General features: G+C 42.3%; 1 protein-coding gene across 9 annotated transcripts in view; it reads left to right on the top strand.

Annotated features, from left to right (window-relative positions):
• ADAMTSL4 (ADAMTS like 4) overlaps nucleotides 1-16,270 on the top strand; it is a 52,295-nt gene that overhangs the window by 5,938 nt on the left and 30,087 nt on the right. For 2 of the 9 annotated variants that reach the window (XM_059376044.1, XM_059376045.1), the window contains exon 2: nucleotides 2,512-2,573. The exons of the other annotated variants lie outside the window; for them this stretch is intronic. The gene's annotated coding sequence lies outside the window, so the exon portion shown is untranslated. The remainder of the gene's footprint in view (nucleotides 1-2,511; nucleotides 2,574-16,270) is intronic. 9 annotated transcript variants of the gene reach the window in all.

A 16,270-nucleotide genomic window follows, 5' to 3' on the forward strand; every position in this document is an offset into this window, starting at 1 on the left:
ATTTGGCTGCCCAACCTTCCACCATCTGGCCTCTGCAGTCCTTAGACTTAATCACATATACTTCTTCCCTCTTATTCTGAAGGCCTCTTCAGAACTCGGCTGCTTACCTTTCAGTTCCTCAGACTCTCCATGTTCTTTTGTACTTGGGGGGCTTTGACATGCTGTCTTCTGAATGGAGCTCTGTTCCCCTCTCTGTAAAATGGGTAAGCTCTGTACCTCTGTGGCAAGACATCTCTTGCCTACTAAACAAGCCATCGTCCAATCCCCTAATACCTTGTTCTTGTTGAATTTTTAATTTAAAAAAAAAAAGCCTTGTGTAAAATAACACATTTAAAAATTGTACTGAAAATAAATGTGTAGTTCAGTGGGTGATTATAAAGTGAAACTCCTTGCAACAACCACCTAGGTTAAGCACATGGACACTGCCAGCATCCAGAAGCCCTCCAGAATGCTGTTTTCTGTTCAAGCTCCTCACCCCTGTAAAGGAACAACTCTCCTGTCATCATATTTATTGTAATCATTTACTTGCTTTCTCCTTCCTTCCTTCCGTCCTAAGATTTTATTTATCTATCTGACACAGAGAGAGAGAGAGATCAATCACAAGTAGGCAGAGAGTCAGGCAGAGAGAGAGGGGGAGGCAGGCTCCCTGCTGAGCAGAGAGCCTGATGTGGGGCTCAATTCCAGGACTCCGAGATCGAGACCTGAGCCAAAGGCAGAGACTTAACCCACCGAGCCACCCAGGCACCCCTTGCTTTTTCTTTATATTTTTGCCACCTAAATATGAATCCTAAAAACAGTCATTTAGGGTTTTTTGGTTGTTGGTTGGGTTTGTTTTTTTTTTTATTTTTAAGATTTTATTTATTTATTTCACAGAGAGAGAGTACAGGCAGGGGTAGTGGCAGGCAGAGGGAGAGGGAGAAGCAGACTCCCCACTGAGCTGGGAGCACTACACAGGGCTCGATCCCAGGATGAGCTGAAGGCAGACTCTTAACAGACTGAGCCACCCAGGCACCATTTTGGGTTTTTTTGGTTTGGGTTTTTTTTTTTTTTTTTAAGATTTTATTTATTTATTTGACAGACAGAGATCACAAGTAGGCAGAGAGGCAGGCAGAGAGAGAGGAGGAAGCAGGCTCCCTGCGAGCAGAGAGCCTGATGTGGGGCTCGATTCCAGGACCCTGGGATCATGACCTGAGCCGAAGGCAGAGGCTTTAACCCACTGAGCCACCCAGGTGCCCCATGGGTTTTTTTTTAACAAACATTTGGCATTTTGAAAAAATTATTTTTTAATAGAGTTGACACACACTGTTGCATAGTTTCAGGTGTATGGCACGGTGATTTGACAAGTTCATACCTTGTGCTGTGCTCACCACAGATGTAGCAATCATTTAGTTTAGTTTTTTTTTTTTTTTTTTAAGCTTTATTGGCCACCTCCTCCCTGCCCTTAGTAACTTCTCATCCTCTTTCTGTCTCTATGACTTTGCTTATTTTAGTAACCTCATGCAAGTACTTCAATAATGGAATTATTTCTGGGGTGCCTGGTGACTTAGTGGGTTAAGCCTCTGCCTTTGGTTCAGGTTATGATCTCAGGGTCCTGGGATCGAGTCCTGCATCGGGCTCTCTGCTCAGTGGGGAGCCTGCTTCCCTCTCTCTCTCTGCCTGCCTCTCTGCCTACTTGTGATCTCTCTCTGTGTCAAATAAATAAATAAAATCTTTAAAAAAAATTGAAAGTACTTCTGTGTCTTGCTTATTTCTTTTAACATAATGTTTTCAAGGTTCATCCATGTTATAGCATGTAGCAGAGCTTCATTTCTTTTTATGGCTGAATAATATTCTGTTGTATGGATATGCCACATTTTCTTTATCTATTCATCTGTTGATAGATATTTGGAATGTTTCCACCTTTTTGTTATTAGGAAGAATGCACAGTCACTTAAGACCCTCTTCCTGCCACTCTGCCTACCTGTGCTCTCTCTCTGTCAAATAAATAAAATCTTAAAAGAAAAAAAAAAAATACCTGGGTTGCTCAGTGGGTTAAGCCTCTGCCTTCTGCTCAGGTCATGATCTCAGGGTCCTGGGAACAAGCCCCATGTTGGGCTCTCTGCTTAGCAGGGAGCCTGCTTCCCCCTCTCTTCTCTGCCTGGCTCTCTGCCTGCTTGTGCATCTCTCTTTGTCAATTAAAAAAAAAAAAAAAACTTAAAAAAGAATGGAATTAGATCATATTTTTTGTATGTCTGGCTTTTTAAGCATGCATTCACATTTTTCCATATACCCATAGTTCATTAATTTTCATAGAATTCCTTTTAGAAATATACCATAATTATCTGTATTACTGTTGATGGATATTTGGCTTGTTTACAATTTTAGACTATTTCAAATATGCTAAAATTTTTAAAAATGTGTGCATTTCTCTTGGGTATACAGGGGAGCTAGGAGTTGGATGACTGAGTCAGTCTCCTCAGCTTAACTAGATAATGCCAAAGTGGTTGTACTAATTTTTATTCCTATCCGCAGGGTTTGAGAATTCCTTTTACACATTCTTACCAACTCTTAAGGTTGTGTGTTTAGCTATTCTGGTAAGTTTGTTTGTATTTGGTTTAATTTGCATTTCCATATCTATAAATGAGGTTAAACACTTTTTATGTGTTGATTGGCCATTTGGATGTCCTCTGTGAGATGTCTTCTCAAGTCTCTTGCATATTTTTTTCTGTTTGACTTTTCCATATATGTTTGTAGTTCTTCCAGATACAAACTCTTTGACAGGTAATATATTGGAAATATTTTGCTTCTTCACTCTCTTAACAGTGTCTTTGGTGATGAAATGTTTTTAAATTGAAATGTAATTGTCATTATGTTTAGTGCTTTTTCCATTTTTTCTTTCTTGTTTTAAGTAGGCTCCAGGGCACCTGGGTGGCTCAGTCCTTAAGTAGGCTCTATGCCCAGCGTGGAGCCCAATTCAGGACTTGAACTCACCACTTTTAGATCAAAATCCGCTCTGAGATCAAGGGTCTGAGCTGAGATCAAGGGTCGGATGCTTAACTGACTGAGCCACCCCAGGTTTTCCCACAGTCTATAGCTTTTCTTTTTTTTAAGTCTTTTTTTTATTTAGGGCTGCCTGGGTGGCTCAGTGGGTTGAGCATCTACCTTCCTCTCAGGTCATGATCCCAGGGTCCTACGATCAAGCCCCACATCCGGCTCTCTCCTCAGCGGAGAGCCTGGTTCTCCCTCTCCCTTTGCTGCTCCCCCTGCTTATGCTCACAGTCTCTCTCTCTCTAATAAATAAACAAAATCTTAAAAAAAAAAAAAAAAAAACTTCATTTGAGAGAGAGAGCATAAGCAGGGGAAGGGGCAGAGGGAGAGGGAGAAGCAGACTTCCCACTGAGTGCAGAGTCCCATTCAGGACTCAACATCAGACACTTAACCAACTGAGCCACCCAGGCCCTCCCAGTCTGTAGCTTTATAACAAATTTTGGTATCTATAAGGCAGTCCTCCCCCAAGTTCTGTCTTGGGAAAAAAAAAAAAAAAAAAAAAAAAAAAGAGTGTCTTGGCTCTTGTCTAATGATCAGTATCAAACGTTAAGAATAGTCTGTACAGGGACGCCTGAGTGGCTCAGTTGGTTAAGCAGCTGCCTTCGGCTCAGGTCATGATCCCAGCGTCCTGGGATCGAGTCCCACATCCGGCTCCTTGCTCAGCAGGGAGCCTGCTTCTCCCTCTGCCTCTGTCTGCCATTCTGTCTGCCTATGCTCGCTCTCTCCCTCTCTCTCTCTGAAAAAAAAAAAAAATCTTTAAAAAAAAAAAAAAAAAAAAAAGAATAGTCTGTACAGAGTATTTTATGTAAGTATGAAAAACAGAAAGCCCACATTGTTGTAATCTTTCTCTGAATGGTTATTTCGTGTCTTTCCAGTTTAGTAGATGGCCGTGCTGTCCAATAAAGTAGCCACCAGTCACTGTGGGTATTGAGTACTTGAGATGTGGCTGGTTTCAACTGCCGTAGTCCTCTAAGTGTAAGGAACACCAGATTGCAAGGACTCTGCATGAAAAAAAAGAACGCAGTGTATCTCAGATATCTTGTTAATAATTTTTGCATTGATTACATGTTGAAATGATATTTGGGGTATATTATGTTAAATGAAGTAGATTATTGAAATTATTCTCATCTGTCCCATTTGATTTTTTTTTTTTAATTCCAGGATAGTTAACTTAAGTGTTAAATTAGTTTCAGGTGTACAATATAGTGATTCAACAATTCTCGATATGACTCCCTGCTCATCATGATAAGTATACTATTTTATCTATTCCCATGCACGTCCCCTTTGGTAACCATCAGTTTATCCTCCATAGTTAGCAGTTGGTTTTTTGGGGGATGCCTGGGTGGCTTAGTCAGTTAGGTGTCTGGCTCTTGATTTGGGCTCAGGTCATGATCTCAGAGTTATGAGATGAGCCCTTTGTCGGGCTCTGTGCTGAGTGTGGAGCCTGCTTAAGATACTCTCTCTCCTTCTGCACCCCTCCCATAATAAAAAAATTTAAAGAAACAGTATAGTTTTCGTTTATCTTTTTTTTCTTTGATCATTTGTTTTGTTTCCTAAATTCCACATGAATGAAATTGTGTGGTATTTGTCTGATTCTGATTTATTTCACTTAGCTTTATACTCTGTAGACCCATCCATGTTGTTGCATATGGCAAGATTTCATTCTTTTTTTATGGCTGAGTAATACTCCCGGGTGTGTGTGTGTGTGTGTGTGTGTGTGCGTGCCTTGCATATACATCTACATTCATTCATCTATTTTTTATAGAATGTTCTTTTTTTTAAGATTTTGTTTATTAGAGAGAGAGAGAGTGCCTGCAAGCACAAGCAGAGGGAGAGAGAAAAGGAGAAGCAGGCTTCCCACTGAGCAGGGAGCCTGATGGAGGGCTTGATCCCAGGACTCTGGGATCATGACCTGAGCTGAAGGCAGACGCTTAACTGACTGAGCCACCCAGGCAGCCCTCATTCCATCTATTGATGGACATTTGGGCTACTTCCATAATTTGGTTATTATAAATAATGCTGAGTAAATATAGGAGTGCATATATCTTTTTGAATTAGTGTTTTTGTTCTTTGGGTTTGACTTTTTAAATATTTTTCTATTTTTAAAAATTTAAATTCAGTTAATTAACATATAATGTGTTATTGGCTTCAGAGGTAGAGTTCAGTGATTCATCAATCTTATATAACACTCAGTGCTAATTATATCATGTGCTCTCCTTAATGTCTATCACCCAGTTACTCCATCCCTCAGCCCCCCTCCTCTCCAACAACCCTCAGTTTGTTTCCTATGATTAGGAGTCTCTTTTTTTTTTTTTTTTTTTAAAGATTTTATTTATTTATTTGACAGAGAGAGATCACAAGTAGGCAGAGAGGCAGGCAGAGAGAGAGAGAGAGGAGGAAGCAGGCTCCCTGCTGAGCAGAGAGCCCGATGCGGGGCTCGATCCCAGGACCCTGAGATCATGACCTGAGCCGAAGGCAGCGGCTTAACCCACTGAGCCACCCAGGCGCCCCGATTAGGAGTCTCTTATGGCTTCACTCCTTCTCTGATTTTGTCTTGTTTTATTTTTCCTTCCCTTCTCCTATGATCTCCTTTTGTTTCTTGAATTCCACATATGAATGAGATCATATAATTGTATTTCTTTGGTTGACTTATTTTGCTTGGCGTAATTACCCTCTAGTTCCATCCATGTCATTGCAAAAATATGAATGTTTTTGATGGCTTGATAGTATTCCATGTTTGGCTTTTTTTTTTTTTTTTAAAGATTTTATTTATTTATTTCTTAGAGAGAGAGCGCAAGCACATGAGGACAGAGTGGCAGGAAGAGACAGAGAGAGAAGCAGGCTCCCTGCTGAGCAAAGAGCCCGATGCGGGACTCGATCCCAGGATACTGGGATCATGACCTGAGCTGAAGGCAGCCATTTAACCAATTGAGCCACCTAGGCGTCCCAATGTTTGACTTTTTTTTTAAGATTCTATTTATCTGACAGAGAGAGAGAGATCACAAGTAGGCAGAGAGGGAGGGGGAAGCAGGCACCAAGCTGAGCAGAGAGCCCAATGTGGGGCTCTATCCCAGGACCCTGAGGTCATGACCTGAGCCAAGGGCAGAGGCCTAACCCACTGAGTCATCCAGGCACCCCCCCCCATGTTTGACTTTTTAAAATATGACTACTAAAGTATTTGGAATTATAAATGTGACTTGTATTTGTGACTCACATTGTACTATATTTGTACTGGAGAGTGTGGTAAGCTGATGGATGGCCCCCAAAGATGTCCAGGTCCTAATTTCTGGAATCTGTGAGTGTTACCTTTACATGGCAAAAGGGACTTTGCAGAATGCGATTAAAATTATGGACTTTTAGGGGCGCCTGGGTGGCTCAGTGGGTTAAACTGCTGCCTTTGGCTCGGGTCATAATCTCGGGGTCCTGGGATCGAGTCCCTCATTGGGCTCTCTGCTCAGTGGGGAGCTTGCTTCCCTCTCTCTCTCTCTGCCTGCCTCTCTGTCTACTTGTGATCTCTGTCTGTCAAATAAACAAATAAAATCTTTGAAAAAAAAAAAGTATGGACTTTTAGATGGGGAGATTATTTTGGATTATCTGAATAGTCCCTGAATGTAAATCACAAAGGTCCTCATAAGAAGGAGACAGGATGGGGCGTCTGGGTGGCTCAGTTAAGCATCTACCTTCAGCTCAGGTCATAATATCAGTGTCCTGGGATCCAGCACTAGCAGGGAGTCTGCTTTTTCCTCTCCCTCTGCCCGCTGCTCCCCCTTCTTGTGCTCCCTCACTTTCAATCAAATAAATAAATAAAATCTTTTAAAACATTTAAAAAAAAAATGAGGCAGGGTGAGATATGGCATCAAAAGGGGAAAAGGCATTTGACTATCGAAGCTGAGTTTGGAGTGATGTGAACAGCAACCAAAAACTGAAAGAAACAAGCAAAAGATTCTTCCCTAGAGCCTCCAGAAGGAACCAGTCCTGCTGTTTGCCCCTAGAATTTGTCTCTTTTTTTATTTTTTTTTAAAGATTTTATTTATTTATTTGACAGACAGAGATCACAAGTAGGCAGAGAGGCAGGCAGAGAGAGAGAGAGAGAGAGAGAGAGAGGGAAGCAGGCTTCCTGCGGAGCAGGGAGCCCGATGCGGGGCTCAATTCCAGGACCCTGAGATCATGACCCGAGCCGAAGGCAGCAGCCCAAACCACTGAGCCACCCAGGCGCCCCTAGAATTTGTCTCTTAAACACAACTACACTCTGGTCTTGGGTCTCCTTCCCAGAATGATTTGCTATCCTTCACATCTTTGACAGTGGTAGTTTAGTTTCTCCTAATACCTTTGGTAAGGGGCGCCTGGGTGGCTCAGTGGGTTGGGCCGCTGCCTTCGGCTCAGGTCATGATCTCAGAGTCGTGGGATCGAGTCCCGCATCGGGCTCTCTGCTCAGCGGAGAGCCTGCTTCCCTCTCTCTCTCTCTGCCTGCCTCTCCGTCTACTTGTGATTTCTCTCTGTTGAATAAATAAATAAAATCTTAAAAAAAAAATAATAATAGTAATAATACCTTTGGTAAGGTGCTGTGAAAGCCTGGAAATTTTTATTGAGTAGATGGTGTGTATAATATTAAATTTAAATAAAAATTTAGAGGGGTACCTGGGTGACACAGTTGGTTAAGGGTCAGACTCTTGGTTTTAGCTCAAGTTGTGATCTCTGGGTTATAAGATAAAGACCCACACTCCACATAAAGACCCAGACACCACACTCAGTGTGTAGTCTGCTTACGACTCTCTCCCTCTTCCCTTACCCCTCCCCACTATGCTGTCCCTCTAAAATAAGTTTAAAATTTTTTTTTTTTTTTTTTATCAGAGAGAGAGAGAGAGCAAGCACAGGCAGACAGAATGGCAGGCTAGAGGCAGAGAGAGAAGCAGGCTCCCTGCGGAGCAAGGAGCCCGATGTGGGACTCGATCCCAGGACGCTGGGATCATGACCTGAGCCGAAGGCAGCTGCTTAACCAACTGAGCCACCCAGGCGTCCCAGTTTAAAATTAAAAAAAAAAAATTTAGACTAAGGGGCACCTGGGTGGCTTAGTTGGTTGGGCATCTGCCTTCGGCTCAGGTCATGGTCCCAGGGTCCTGGGATTGAGCCCCGCATCGGGCTCCCTGCTCAGTGGAGAGCCTGGTTCTCCTTCTCCCTCTGCTACTCCCCCTACTTGTGCTCGCTCTCTCTCACACTCTCTTTGTCTGTCTTTGTTAAATAAATAAAATTAAAAAAAAATTTAGACTAATGCTGTCTGTATTCATTTGTTATAGGTGCTGTAACAAATTCCTGTAAATTCAGTGGCTAAAGGGGCACCTGGGTGGCTCAGTCAGTTAAGTATCCAGCTCTTTTTTTTTTTTTTTAAAGATTTTATTTATTTATTTGACAGGCAGAGATCACAAGTAGGCAGAGAGGCAGGCAAAGAGAGGGGAGGAAGCAGGTTCCCCGCTGAGCAGAGAGCCCGATGTGGGGCTTGATCCCAGGACTCTGAGATCATGACCTGGGCAGAGGATTTAACCACTGAGCCACCCAGGTGCCGCTCTTTTTTTTTTTTTTTTTTTTTAAACATATAATGTGTTATTTGTTTCAGGGATACAGGTATGTGATTCATCAGTCTTACATGATTCACAGTGCTCACCACAACACATACCCTCCCCAGTGTCTATCACCCAGCCACCCCATTCCTTCCAACCTCCTCCACTCCAGCAAACCTCAGTTTGTTTCCTGAGATTGAGTCTCTTATGGTTTGTCTCTATCTCTGGTCTCGTCTTGTTTCATTTTCCCCTCCCTTCCCTTTTGTCTTGTTTCTCAAATTTCTCATATCATGGAGATCATATGATAATTGTCTTTCTCCAATTGACTTATTTCGCTCAGCATAATAGCCTCTAGTTCCATCCATGTCATTGCAAATGGCAAGATTTCACTTTTTGATGGCTGCATAATATTCCAGTTTGTGTGTGTGTGTGTGTGTGTGTGTGTGTGTGTGTGTGTGTGTTACATCTTCTTTATCCATTCATCTGTTATGGACATCTAGGCTCTTTCCATAGTTTGGCTATTATGGACATTGCTGCTATAAACATTGGGGTGCACATGCCCCTTCAGATCACTACATTTGTATCTTTAGAGTAAATACCCAGGAGTTATACATCCACCTCTTGATTCTGGCTCAGGTCATGATCTCAGGGTCATGATATCAAGTCCCACATTGCTCTGCATGCTGCGCTGCACTGCCTAAGATTCTCTCTTTGGGGGCACCTGCGTGGCTCAGTTGTTAAGCAACTGCCTTCGGCTCAGCTCATGATCCCAGGGTCCTGGGATCAAGCCCTGCATCAGGCTCCCTGCTCTGCAGGAAGCCCTCTTCTCCTCCCATTCCCCCTGCTTGTGTTCCTGCTCTTGCTAGGTTTCTCTCTGTCAAATAAATAAGATCTTTTTTTTTTTTTTAAGATTTTATTTATTTACTTGAGAGAGAGAGAGTGAGACAAAGAGAGCATGAGAGGGGAGATAGTCAGAGGGAGAAGCAGACTTCCTGCCAAGCATGGAGCCTGATGCGGGACTCTATCCCAGGACTCTAGGATCATGACCTGAGCTGAAGGCAGTTGCTTAACCAGCTGAGCCACCCAGGCACCCAATAAATAAAATGTTTAAAGAAAAAAAATGGAGCGCCTTGGTGGCTCAGTGAGTTAAAGCCTCTGCCTTCAGCTCAGGTCATGATCCCAGGGTTCTGGGATTGAGCCCCACATCGGGCTCTCTGCTCAATAGGGAGCCTGCTTCCTCCTCTCTCTCTCTCTCTCTCTGCCTGCCTCTCTGCCTACTTGTGATCTCTGTCTGTCAAATAAATAAATAAAAATATTTTTTTAAAAATAAAGGATTCTCAGGGCACCTAGGTGGCTCAGTGGATTAAGCCTCTGCCTTCGGCTCAGGTCATGATCTCAAGGTCCTGGGATGGAGCCCCACATCAGGCTCTTTGCTCAGCAGGGAGCCTGCTCCCCCCACCCCCCGCCTGCCTCTCTGTCTACTTGTGATCTCTATAAAATAAATAAATAAAATCTTAAAAAAAAAATTCTCTCTACCTCGGCCCCTATGCTACTCTTTCTCTTTCTCTCCCCCCACCCAAAAAAAAGTGACAATTCTGATGAAAAATAACATGGGTGTATATCCAGAAGAGAATATCAGACCTCTCACACCTCAGTAATAAAACAAACAATCCAATTAGAAAATGGGCAAAAATTTGAATGGACATTTCACCTAAAAGGTATAAAAATTGCTGATAAGCATATGATGACATGCTCAGTATCATTAATGATAGAGACATGGAAATCCAAACTATGTGCAAACCTTGTCACACCCACCAAAATGACTATAATCTAAAAAATCAGACAATAGCAAATGTTGGCAAGGTGTGAGGAAATGGGAAGCCTCAAACATTGCTGGCAGGAACAAAAAATGATAGTCACTTTGGAAAACTGACAGCTTCTCAAAAGGCTAAACATATTTACCATATGACCCAGAAATTCTACTCTTTGGTATCTACCCAAGAGAAATGAAAACATATCCACATAAGGCCTTGCACATAACTGTTCTTTTGGGGGTAAGATTTTATTTCTTTATTTGAGAGAGAGTGCACAAGCAGGGTTTGCGGCGGCAAAGGGAGTGAGAAAGGCAGGCTCCTCACTGAGCAGGGATCCTGATGTGGGGCTCGATCCCAGGACCCTGGGATCATGACCTGAGCTGAAAACAGACACTTAAACCGACAGCCTTACTTGTGCTGTCTCTCTCTTTCTCTCTGTCAAATACATAAGTAAAATCTTAAAAAAAAAAAAAAAATCTGAAGACTTACCCTTTATTGTCTTTTTTACATAGCTTCCATTTTTTTACAGAGAAATCTTGCCCATCCCCTGAGGATCTTTATCTCCCCCTTAGTGGAACGTGCTGTCAGTGGAATTGGCTTGTGACGAGCAAGGTGAAAGCTGTTACTTTGGCACCCTGAGGTTGGCTATGAGAGGGAAAGATGTGGAGTCTTTGGGATTTTCGGCACACATAGTCATTCTCTGTAAATATCAATATTTTTACGCCTTCATTCTAATCCTTTTGCCCCTGCATTTTCTTTTTTTTAACGTAGGCTCCATGCCCAATATGGGGCTTAAACTCATGACCCTGAGATCAAAAGTTGCATGCAGTACTGACTGAGCCAACCAGTACCCCAATCATTTTGCCTTTTACTTCTTTTTCTTTCCTTTCTTTCTTTTTTTTCTTTTTCTTTTTTACTACTCTGAATAGACCTCTAAGTAATGTTGATGGGAAGTGGAGATAGAGGGCATCCTGATCTTATGTGGTAGCCAGCCTTCCAGATGGCCCTCAATGTCAATACCTTCTACTGGTCTTCACACCCTCATGTAGTCCCCCCTCATATTGTTTGTGTGACCAATTGAGCGTGGTAAAAGTATGTCACTTGTGAGACTAGGACATAAAAGACATGGGGACATTTGCCTCTCTCTCATGGAAACTAGTTCTAGGGGAAGCCACTTCCCATCTTGTGAGAAGAGGTCTATGGTGAGAAACTGAGGACTCCAGCCAACAAGTAAAGAACTGTGGCCTCCTGCTAACAGTCATGTGAGTGGCCTCAAAGGGGTCCTCTGACCCCGGTCAAGTCTTCAAATGGCTATAGCCCCAGCTCACTTCTTGACTGCAACTTATGAGAGACCCTGAGCCAGAGCCACTCAGTTAAGTCACTTCCAAATTCCTAAAGCACAGAATCCATGAGATAATATATACATTTGTTGTTTTAGTCCACGAAGTGTTGAGGTAACTTGCTATACCATAATAAATCACTGACCTCAAAGGAAAAGCTTTCAACATTTCACCATTAACATGATGTTTGCTACTGGTGCTTTGTAGTATCCTTTGTCCTATTAAGAAAGTCCCCTTTTGGGGCGCCTGGGTGGCTCAGTGGGTTAAGCCGCTGCCTTCGGCTCAGGTCATGATCTCAGGGTCCTGGGATCGAGTCCCACATCGGGCTCTCTGCTCAGCAGGGAGCCTGCTTCCTTCTCTCTCTCTCTCTCTCTGCCTGCCTCTCAGTGTAGTTGTAATTTCTCTCTGTCAAATAAATAAATAAAATCTTTAAAAAAATAAACAAAACAAAACCTCCCCTTTTGGGGGCGCGCGGGGGGCTCGGTGGGTTAAGCCGCTGCCTTCGGCTCAGGTCATGATCTCAGAGTCCTGGGATCGAGCCCCGCATGGGGCTCTCTGCTCAGCAGGGAGCCTGCTTCCTCCTCTCTCTCTGCCTGCCTCTCTGCCTGCTTGTGATCTCTCTCTGTCAAATAAATAAATAAAATCTTTAAAAAAAAAAAAAGTCCCCTTTCAGTCCTAGTTCACTAAGAGTTTAGTTTTGTTTTGTTTATTTTTTTAAAGTAATCTGTACCCCAACATAGGGCTTGAACTCGCGACCCTGAGATAAAGAGTCACATGCTTTAACAACTGAGACAGCCAGGCACCCTCGCTAAGAGTTTTGTATCATTAATATATGTCAATTTTTTTTTATTAAATATTTTTCCTGCAGCTATGGAGATGACCTGTGATTTTTCTTGTTTGGTTTGTTAACGTGGTGAATTCATTCATTGATATTTTTAAAATTAAACTTAGCTTACATTACTAAAATTGTAATAAACATGATGTGGCATTCTTTTTTTTTTTTTTTTTAAGATTTATTTATTTATTTGACAGAAATCACAAGGAGGCAGAGAGGAGGAAGCAGGCTCTCCACTGAGCAGAGAGCCCAATATGGGGCTCGATCCCAGGACCCTGGGATCATGACCTGAGCTGAAGGCAGAGGCCTTAACCCACTGAGCCACTCAGTGCCCCTGTGGCATTCTTTTTTACATATTGCTGAATTCAGCTTCCTAATATTTCCTTGAGAATTTTTGTGTCATTTTTCATGAATGAGATTTATCTGTAATTTTTCTTCTTCCATAGCGTATCAGGTTTTGGTATCAAGATTACATATTTTGGGGCACCTGGGTGGCTCAGTCAATTAAGCATCTGCCTTCAGCTAGAGTCATTATCGTGGAGTCCTGGGATTGAGCCCTGCATTGGGCTCCCTGTTCAGCGGGGAGTCAGCTTCTCCCTCTGATCCTCCCCTCTCTCATGCCCTCTCTCTCTCAAATAGATAAAGAAAATCTTTTTAAAAAGTACATATTTGGGGCACGTGGGTGGCTCAGTGGGTTAAAGCCTCTGCCTTTGGCTCAGGTCATGATCCCAGGGTCTGAGAATCAATCCCCGCATCGGGTGCTCTGCTCAGCAGGGAGCCTGCTTCCCTTCCTCTCTCTGCCTGCCTCTCTGTCTACTTGTGATCTCTGTCAAATAAATAAATAAAATCTTTTTTAAAATAAATAAATAAATAGAAGTACATATTTTATGTTTATGGTTTATATGAGGTGGTTGGTTAGATGCAGCCACAGAGAAGACAGAAGAGAGCGGGGGGAGCCCCCCAGAATGCACAGGTCCTAGAGACAGGAGACACAAATCCACCTTTTGCTAATTAAAAAAAAAATTGGGGGATGCGTGGGTGGCTTAGTAGTTGAGTGTCTGCCTTTGGCTCCGGTCGTGATCCCAGGGTCCTGGGATGGAGCCCCACATTGGGCTCCCTGCCCAGCAGGGAGCCTGCTTCTTCCTCACCCACTCCCCCTGCTTGTGTTCCCTCTCTCACTGTATCTCTCTCTGACAAATATGTAATTAAAATCTTAAAAGAAAAAAATAAATTTTACAGGGCCACATTGGAAAGACACCAGGGTGGTCAGGAGGCAGAAAACAGTGGGATGTGGGAATATTTAGGCCTTTACAGGGGTTTCTGGGGAAAAGTCAGGGAAGGGTGTAGGACTGGCTAGTTGAGTAATTTTGGCCAGCTTTGGGCTCCAGGGTTGGTCCCTAGTTGCCTGGCACCTGGCCCTGGGATGATTAAGGCAGAGGAGTATTGCCTCCTGGGTTGCAGGGGCCGGACAGAGAAGAGACGGCCCTGGATGATGCTCCCAGCTGGGCCCTTTGCCATCTCTTAAGAATTGTCTCTCCCAAGCCGGGAAAGGGTTTTTCTAGGACGTCAAAACATAGTAAGATATAGAAAGTTTTAGGTTATTTACACTGATGTGTTATCTAGTTGTATCTATGGGACAAGGTGAGCTTAGAGTTCTCCTAAGTCCTCCATCTTCTCTTTCTTTGAAAACTTTAAAAACACATGTATTTTTATTTTTTTTTAAAGATTTTATTTATTTGACAGACAGAGATCACAAGTAAGTAGAGAGGCAGGCAGAGAGAGATTGGTGGAAGCAGGCTCCCTGCAGAGCACAGAGCCCGATGTGGGGCTTGATCCCAGGACCCTGGGATCACGACCTGAGTGGAAGGCAGAGACTTTAACCCACTGAGCCACCCAGGCGCCCCAATACATCTATTTTTAAAATGTGTGTGTTTGTGTGTGTGTGTGTGTGTGTGTGTGTGACATTGTACTAGGCTCAAAATTAATTACTTCTTTTCTCTGAAAGAGTTTGTACAATATTGACTTATATCTTCCATAAATATTTGATAGAAGTTGCTGATGAAGCCATGTGGGCCTGGAACCTGTTTGTAGGGAAATATTTTTCCATCTTTCTTTATTTAAGATTTACTTATTTATTATTTTGAGAGAGAGTTAGCAAGAGAAGAAAGCATGAATGGGGGGGAAGCAGAGGGAGAAGGAGACTCCCCACTGCGCAGGAAGCCTGATAGGGAACTCCATCCCAGGACCCCAGAGTCAAGACCTGAGCCGAAGGCAGATACTTAACCAAAATTTTTAAACTAGGGTTTCAGCTCTTTTGAGTTATTGGTCTATTCAGAATTCCTGTTTCTTCTTGGGTATTTTATTTTATTTTATTTTATTTTTTAAATATTTTATTTATTTATTTGACAGATAGAGATCACAAGTAGGCAGAGAAGCAGGTAGAGAGAGAGAGAGAGGAGGAAGCAGGCTCCCTGCTGAGCAGAGAGCCCGAGGCGGGGCTCGATCCCAGGACCCCGGGATCATGACCTGAGCCGAAGGCAGAGGCTTTAACCCACTGAGCCACCCAGGCGCCCCTCTTCTTGGGTATTTTATAAACTCTCTTTTTCCCCTTGGGAATTTGTCCATTCCATAAAAATTTTCCAATGCTTTAGCTTAAAGTTCATAATATTCTCTTGGTTTCTTCTAAGGATCTGCAGGGACTATAGTAATGCCTTGTTTCTCATTCCTGACAGGGTTCATTCCAGCCTTCTGTCTGTCTCTCTCTCTCTCTCTTCTATTTCATTTCACCAAAGGTTTATCAGTTTTATTAGTCTTCTCAAAGTACCATCTTGTTTTATTTTTATTCTATTGTGTGTATGTATGCTTTCAATTATTTTTGTTATTTCCCCATTTCTACAAGTTTAATTTGCTGTTCTTTTCTACTTTTTGATGCATATTTAGTTCATTAGTTTTTATATTTTCTTCTTTTCTGATTTAACTATATAAGGCTATAAATTTCCATCAAGAGAATAGCTTGTATCCCACAACTTTTGATATGTAATGTTTTTAAATTATTTATTTCAGACTTTGTAATTTTATTATAATTTCTTCTTTAATTCATGAATTATTTAAATTTTTTTTTCATTTATGAATTATTTAGAAATATATTGTTTTATTGCCAAATAATTTTCTGGGGTTTTCTAGCTGTCCTTTTGTTTTATATTTCTAGCATAATTGTGTTGTGGCTAAATAGTGCTAAATGATTTTAATTCTTTAGACTTGTTGAAACTAGCTTTATGGCTTAGTATATGGTTGATTATCATAAATAATAAACTCTACCCTCAACATGGGGCTCGAACTTATGACCCTGAGATCAAGGGTTGCATGCCCTACTGACTGAGCCATCCAGGTGCCCTTTCTTTTCACTTTTTTGATGGTATCCTTTGAAGCACAAAAGCTTCAAATTTTCATACAGTCTAATCAATCTATTTGTACTTTTTTTTTAAAGATTTTATTTATTTATTTGACAGAGATCACAAGTAGGCTATTTATTTGACAGAGATCACAAGTAGGCAGAGAGGCAGGCAGATAAAGGGGGAGGAAACAGGCTCCCCGTTGAGCAGAGAGCCTGATGTAGAGCTTGATCCCAGGACCCTGAGATCATGACCTGAGCCGAAGTCAGAGGCTTTAACCCACTGAGCCACCCAGGCGCCCCTCTAA

This window comes from Mustela nigripes, chromosome 14 (assembly GCF_022355385.1).
Source record: "Mustela nigripes isolate SB6536 chromosome 14, MUSNIG.SB6536, whole genome shotgun sequence".
Lineage (NCBI taxonomy): Eukaryota > Metazoa > Chordata > Mammalia > Carnivora > Mustelidae > Mustela > Mustela nigripes.